Below are 7,475 nucleotides of genomic sequence, written 5' to 3'. Positions count from 1 at the left end.
CGAATCTCTCTAATCTTACATTCGTGATCTCCTCGGGAGGTATAAGTAGGGGGAAGCAATATATTCGATACCTCATCTAGGCCGGCCTGTGTGGCCAAGCTGTTGAAGGAGCTACAGTCTGGAACCGCGTAACCGCTACGGTCGAAGGTTCGAATCCTGCCTCGGGCATGGATGTGTGTGATGTCCTTAGGTTAGTTAGGTTTAAGTAGTTCTAAGTTCTAGGGGACTGATGACCACAGATGTTAAGTACCATAGTGCTGAGAGCCATTTGATACCCCATCTAGAAACGCACCCTCTCGAAACCTGGCGAGCAAGCTACATCGCGATGCAGAGCGCCTCTCTTGCAGAGTCTGCCACTCGAGTTTGCTAAACGTCTCCGTAACGCTATCACGGTTACCAAATAACCCTGTGACGAAACGCGCCGCTCTTCTTTGGATCTTCTCTATCTCCTCCGTCAACCCGATCTGGTACGGATCCCACACTGATGAGCAATACTCAAGTATAGGTCGAACGAGTGTTTTGTAAGCCCGGCTGCGCAACGCACGTGCGCTGGCGGCGGCGACTCACCGCTTCGCTCAGGGTCAGCTTCCGCCAAGGCCGGCGCGCCGTCCAGTTATCTCGTAACGACGTCACTCGACGCGGCGCAATTGCAAGTCACGCGTTGAAACTGCTGCGATTCCAGATTTCTACATCTACATCTACATTTATACCCCGCAAGCCACCCGACGGTGTGTGGCGGGGGGCACTTTACGTGCCACTGTCATTACCTCCCTTTGCTGTTCCAGTCGCGTATGGTTCGCGGGAAGAACGACTGCCGGAAAGCCTCTGTGCGCGCTCGAATCTCTCTAATCTTACATTCGTGATCTCCTCGGGAGGTATAAGTAGGGGGAAGCAATATATTCGATACCTCATCTAGGCCGGCCTGTGTGGCCAAGCTGTTGAAGGAGCTACAGTCTGGAACCGCGTAACCGCTACGGTCGAAGGTTCGAATCCTGCCTCGGGCATGGATGTGTGTGATGTCCTTAGGTTAGTTAGGTTTAAGTAGTTCTAAGTTCTAGGGGACTGATGACCACAGATGTTAAGTACCATAGTGCTGAGAGCCATTTGATACCCCATCTAGAAACGCACCCTCTCGAAACCTGGCGAGCAAGCTACATCGCGATGCAGAGCGCCTCTCTTGCAGAGTCTGCCACTCGAGTTTGCTAAACGTCTCCGTAACGCTATCACGGTTACCAAATAACCCTGTGACGAAACGCGCCGCTCTTCTTTGGATCTTCTCTATCTCCTCCGTCAACCCGATCTGGTACGGATCCCACACTGATGAGCAATACTCAAGTATAGGTCGAACGAGTGTTTTGTAAGCCCGGCTGCGCAACGCACGTGCGCTGGCGGCGGCGACTCACCGCTTCGCTCAGGGTCAGCTTCCGCCAAGGCCGGCGCGCCGTCCAGTTATCTCGTAACGACGTCACTCGACGCGGCGCAATTGCAAGTCACGCGTTGAAACTGCTGCGATTCCAGATTTCTACATCTACATCTACATTTATACCCCGCAAGCCACCCGACGGTGTGTGGCGGGGGGCACTTTACGTGCCACTGTCATTACCTCCCTTTGCTGTTCCAGTCGCGTATGGTTCGCGGGAAGAACGACTGCCGGAAAGCCTCTGTGCGCGCTCGAATCTCTCTAATCTTACATTCGTGATCTCCTCGGGAGGTATAAGTAGGGGGAAGCAATATATTCGATACCTCATCTAGGCCGGCCTGTGTGGCCAAGCTGTTGAAGGAGCTACAGTCTGGAACCGCGTAACCGCTACGGTCGAAGGTTCGAATCCTGCCTCGGGCATGGATGTGTGTGATGTCCTTAGGTTAGTTAGGTTTAAGTAGTTCTAAGTTCTAGGGGACTGATGACCACAGATGTTAAGTACCATAGTGCTGAGAGCCATTTGATACCCCATCTAGAAACGCACCCTCTCGAAACCTGGCGAGCAAGCTACATCGCGATGCAGAGCGCCTCTCTTGCAGAGTCTGCCACTCGAGTTTGCTAAACGTCTCCGTAACGCTATCACGGTTACCAAATAACCCTGTGACGAAACGCGCCGCTCTTCTTTGGATCTTCTCTATCTCCTCCGTCAACCCGATCTGGTACGGATCCCACACTGATGAGCAATACTCAAGTATAGGTCGAACGAGTGTTTTGTAAGCCACCTCCTTTGTTGATGAACTACATTTTCTAAGGACTCTGCCAGTGAGTCTCAACCTGGTACTTGCCTTACCAACAATTAATTTTATACGATCATTCCATTTCAAATCGTTCCGCACGCATACTCCCAGATATTTTACAGAAGTAACTGCTACCAGTGTTTGTTCCGTTATCATATAATCGTACAATAAAAGATCCTTTTTTCTATGTATTCGCAATACATTACATTTGTCTATGTTAAGGGTCAGTTGCCACTCCCTGCACCAAGTGCCTATCCGCTGCAGATCTTCCTGCATTTCGCTACAATTTTTTAATGCTGCAACTTCTCTGTATACTACAGCATTATCCGCGAAAAGCCGCATGGAACTTGCGACACTATCTACTAGGTCATTTATACAGGGTGTAACAAAAAGGTAAACAAAGCAAGAAAATATGTTATGTGGACATGTGTCGGGAAACGCTTACTTTCCATGTTAGACCTCATTTCATTACTTCTCTTCAAATCACATTAATCATGGAATAGAAACATACAGCAACAGAACGTACCAGCGTGACTTCAAACACTTTGTTACAGGAAATGTTCGAAATGTCCTCCGTTAACGAGGATACGTGCATCCACCCTCCGTCGCATGGAATCCCTGATGCAGCCCTGGAGAATGGCGTATTGTATCACAGCTGTCCACAATATGAGCACGAAGAGTCTCTACATTTGGTATCGGGGTTGTGTAGACGAGAGCTTTCAAATGCCCCTATAAATGAAAGTCAACAGGGTTGAGGTCAGGAGAGCGTGGAGGCCACGGATTTGGTCCGCCTCTACCGATCCGTCGGTCACCGAATCTGTTGTTGAGAAGCGTACGAACACTTCGACTGAAATGTGCAGGAGCTCCATCGTGCATGAACCACATGTTGTGTCGTACTGGTAAAGGCACATGTTCTAGCAGCACAGGTAGAGTATCCCGTATGAAATCATGATAACGTGCTCCATTGAGCGTAGGTGGAAGAAACAAAAATCACCTCTAACATGGAAATTAAGCATTTCCGGACAAATGGCCACATAACATCTTTTTTTTATTTGTGTGTGAGGAATGTTTCCTGAAAGTTTGGCCGTACCTTTTCTGGTAACACCCTGTATATATATTGTGAAAAGCAAAGGTCCCATAACACTCCCCTGTGGCACGTCAGAGGTTACTTTAACGTCTGTAGACGTCTCTCCATTGATAACAACATGTTGTGTTCTGTTTGCTAAAAACTCTTCAATCCAGCCACACAGCTGGTCTGATATTCCGTAGGCTCTTACTTTGTTTATCCCTTCACATCTGCTTGCTGCATTTCAGCCGGTCTCATCCAAAAGCTCCGTACGGATGTAGTGGACTGCCCCTTAACCTGTGTCACATTTATTACTGCATATAGCATATCTCTTAAAGAGGCTGATTCCGAGATGGTGTTACAAACTTTCGGGGATGACGGAGAAGGGCGTAGTTGTTATTGGTGTCCTCAGTCCTGAGACTGGTTTGATGCAGCTCTCCATGCTACTCTATCCTGTAAAAGTTTCTTCATCTCCCAGTACCTACTGCAACCTACATCCTTCTGAATCTGCTTAGTGTATTCACCTCTTGGTCTCTTTCCACCGTTTTCATTCCCCATGCTTCCCCTCAATACTAGATCCCTTCATGCCTCAGAACATGTCCTACCAACCGATCCCTTCTTCTAGTCAAGTTGTGCCACAAACTCCTATTCGCCCAATTCTATTCAGTACCTCCTCATTAGTCCCCTGATCTAGCCATCTAATCTTCAGCATTCTTCTGTAGTACGACATGTCAAAAGCTTCTATTCTCCTCTTGTCTAACCTGTTTATCGTCCATGTTTCACTTCCCATACATGGCTGCACCTCACACAAATACTTTCAGACAGGATTTGCTGACACTTAAATCTATATACTCTCTTGGGAATTCTAAAGGTGGCAGAGGTAAAAACAGGGAGCGAAAAGCTACTTACAATTTGGCCAGAAACAACATGGCACTTAAAGAGTCGAGGGGCATGAAAGGGAAGCAGTGGTCGAGAAGAGAGCGAGAACGTTGGTAGCCTATCCCTGATGTTATTCAATCTGCAAAAGTGAGGAGGGCCCCCGTCGGGCAGACCGTTCGCCTGGTGCAAGTCTTTCGACTTGACGCCACTTCGGCGACTTGCGCGTCGATGGGGATGAAATGATGATGATTAGGACAACACAACACCCAGTCCGTGAGCGGAAAAACATCTATGACCCGGCCAGGAATCGAACCTGGGTCGTTAGGACTGACATTCTGCAGCGCTGTTTAGGTTTTTATGTAACGCAATGTAGCGCTCTATATGAAAATCACTGCCTGTGCTGTGTGCAGTCTGTGGCTGGTTTGTATTTTGGAATTTTCTATTGTAGTGTTGCGAAGTTGGCTGTTAACAGCGCGTAGCGTTGCGCAGTTGGAGGTGAGCCGCCAGCAGTGGTGGACGTGGGGAGAAAGATGGCGGAGTTTTGAGAGCGGACGATCTGGACGTGTGTCCATCAGAGACAGTAAATTTGTAAGACTGTATATCATGAACTGATATATACAGGGTGAGTCACCTAATGTTGCCGCTGGATATATTTCGTAAACGACATCAAATACTGACGAATCGATTCCACAGACCGAACGTGAGGAGAGGGGCTAGTGTAGTGTTAATACAAACCACAAACGGAAGTATGTTTTTTAACACAAACCTACGTTTTTTAAATGGAACCCCGTTAGTTTTGTTAGCCCATCTGAACATATAAACAAATACGTAATCAGTGCCATGTGTTGCATTGTAAAATGTTAATTACATCCGGAGATATTGTAACCTAAAGTTGACGCTTGAGTACCGCTCCTCCGCTGTTCGATCGTGTGTATCGGAGAGCACCGGATTACGTAGGGATCCAAAGGGAACGGTGATGGACCTTAGGTACAGAAGACTGGAACAGCACATTACGTCCACATGCTAACACCTTTTTATTGGTCTTTTTCACTGGAATACATGTACATTACCATGAGGGGTGAGGTAAACGTACACACGTGGTTTCCGTTTTCAATTACGAAGTGGAGTAGAGTGTGTCCCACTGGAAACGCGTCGACGTATGTGGTATCAGCATGATGGTGCACCTGCACATTCCGCAGTTAACACTAGGCTGACCCTTGGCAGGATGTTCGACGGGCGTTTCATGGGACGTGAAGGACGCATAAATTGGCCAGCCTGTTCTCCTGATCTTACACCTCTGGACTTCTTTCTGTGGGGTACGTTAAAGGAGAATGTGTACCGTGATGTGCCTACAACCCCAGAGGATACGAAAGAACGTATTGTGGCAGCCTGCGGCGGCATTACACCGGATGTACTGCGGCGTGTACGACATTCATTACGCCAGAGATTGCAATTGTGTGCAGCAAATGATGGCCACCACATTGAACATCTATTGGCCTGACATGTCGTGACACACACTATTCCACTCCGTAATTGGAAACCACGTGTGTACGTGTACCTCACCCCTCATGTAAATATACATGTGCGTCAGTGAAAAAGACCAATAAAAAGGTGTTAGCATGTGGTCGTAATGTGCGGTTCCAGTCTCTTCTGTACCTAAGGTCCATCACCGTTCCCTTTGGATCCCTACGTAATTCGGTGCTCTCCGATACACACGATCGAACAGCAGAGGAGTGGTACTCAAGCGTCAACTCTAGGTTACAATATCTCCGGATGTAATTAACATTTTACAATGCAACATACGGCACTGATTACGTATTTGTTTATATGTTCAGGTGTGCTAACAAAACTAACGGGGTTCCATTTAAAAAAGCCGTAGGTTTGTGTTAAAAAACATACTTCCGTGCATTTTTTTATGGTTTGCATTAACCAATTACACGAGCCCCTCTCCTCACGTTCGGTCTGTGGAATCGGATCGTCAGTATTTGATGTGGTTTACGAAATATAACCAGCGGTAACGTTAGGTGACTCACCCTGTATATGATGACATTTGCATATTATTAAGGTAACTACATTGTTTGTTCTGTATTAAAATCTTTTATTTGCTAACTATGCCTGTCAGTAGTTAGTGCCTTCAGTAGTTTGAATCTTTTATTTAGCTGTCAGCATTGGCGCTCGCTGTATTGCAGTAGTTCGACTAATGAAGATTTTTGGTGAGGCAAGTGATTTGTGAAAGGTATAGGTTAATGTTAGTCAGGGCCATTCTTTTGTACGGATTATTGAAAGTCAGATTGCGTTGCGCTAAAAATATTGTGTGTCAGTTTAGTGAAAAAATGGTTCAGTTGGCTCTGGGCACTACAGGACTTAACATCTGAGGTCATCAGTCGCCTAGAACTTAGAACTAATTAAACCTAACTAACCTAAGGACATCACACACATCCATGCCCGAGGCAGGATTCGAACCTGCGACCGCAGCGGCCGTGCGGTTCCAGACTGTAGTGCCTAGAACCACTCGGCCACCCCGGCCGACGACAGTTTAGTGTTGATCAGAATAAGTAAAGAGAGTAATGTCTGAGTACGTTCAGTTTTGCTCAGCTGTTTGAAAAGCAAATAACGTTAGATGTTTTCCAGCACAGTAATTCATAAATTTTTCTAAGGGGGAGTTTCATTACCACTTTTTTTCCGTTCGTCGTTGATCGTTGTGTTTGGTAGTTGCGGACGTTACAGGACATCCGGTCAAGTTCGTTTATTGATCGTTCCACTGTTTTTTTTTTATTTTTTTTTTTATTACAGAGGCCAACCAGCTCTGACCGAACACGCTGAGCTACCGTGCCAGCACCACTCAGCTACCGGGGGCGCACATCTCTTTTCACCATTCCCAGTCAACTGACCCTTAACACAGACAAATGTAATGTATTACGAATACATAGAAAGAACGATCCTTTATTGTACGATTATGTGATAGCAGAACAAACACTGGTAGCAGTTACTTCTGTAAAATATCTGGGAGTATGCGTGCGGAACGATTTGAAGTGGAATGATCATATAAAAATAATTGTTGGTATGGCGGGTACCAGGTTGAGATACATTGGGAGAGTCCTTAGAAAATGTAGTCGATCAACAAAGGAGGTGGCATACAAAACACTGGTTCGACCTATACTTGAGTATTGCTCATCAGTGTGGGATCCGTACCAGATCGGGTTGACGGAGGAGATAGAGAAGATCCAAAGAAGAGCGGCGCGTTTCGTCACAGGGTTATTTGGTAACCGTGACAGCGTTACGGAGATGTTTAGCAAACTCGAGTGTCAGACAC

Source organism: Schistocerca gregaria, chromosome 11 (assembly GCF_023897955.1).
Source record: "Schistocerca gregaria isolate iqSchGreg1 chromosome 11, iqSchGreg1.2, whole genome shotgun sequence".
In the NCBI taxonomy this organism is placed as follows: Eukaryota; Metazoa; Arthropoda; class Insecta; order Orthoptera; family Acrididae; genus Schistocerca; species Schistocerca gregaria.
This window is presented reverse-complemented; position numbering follows the sequence as displayed.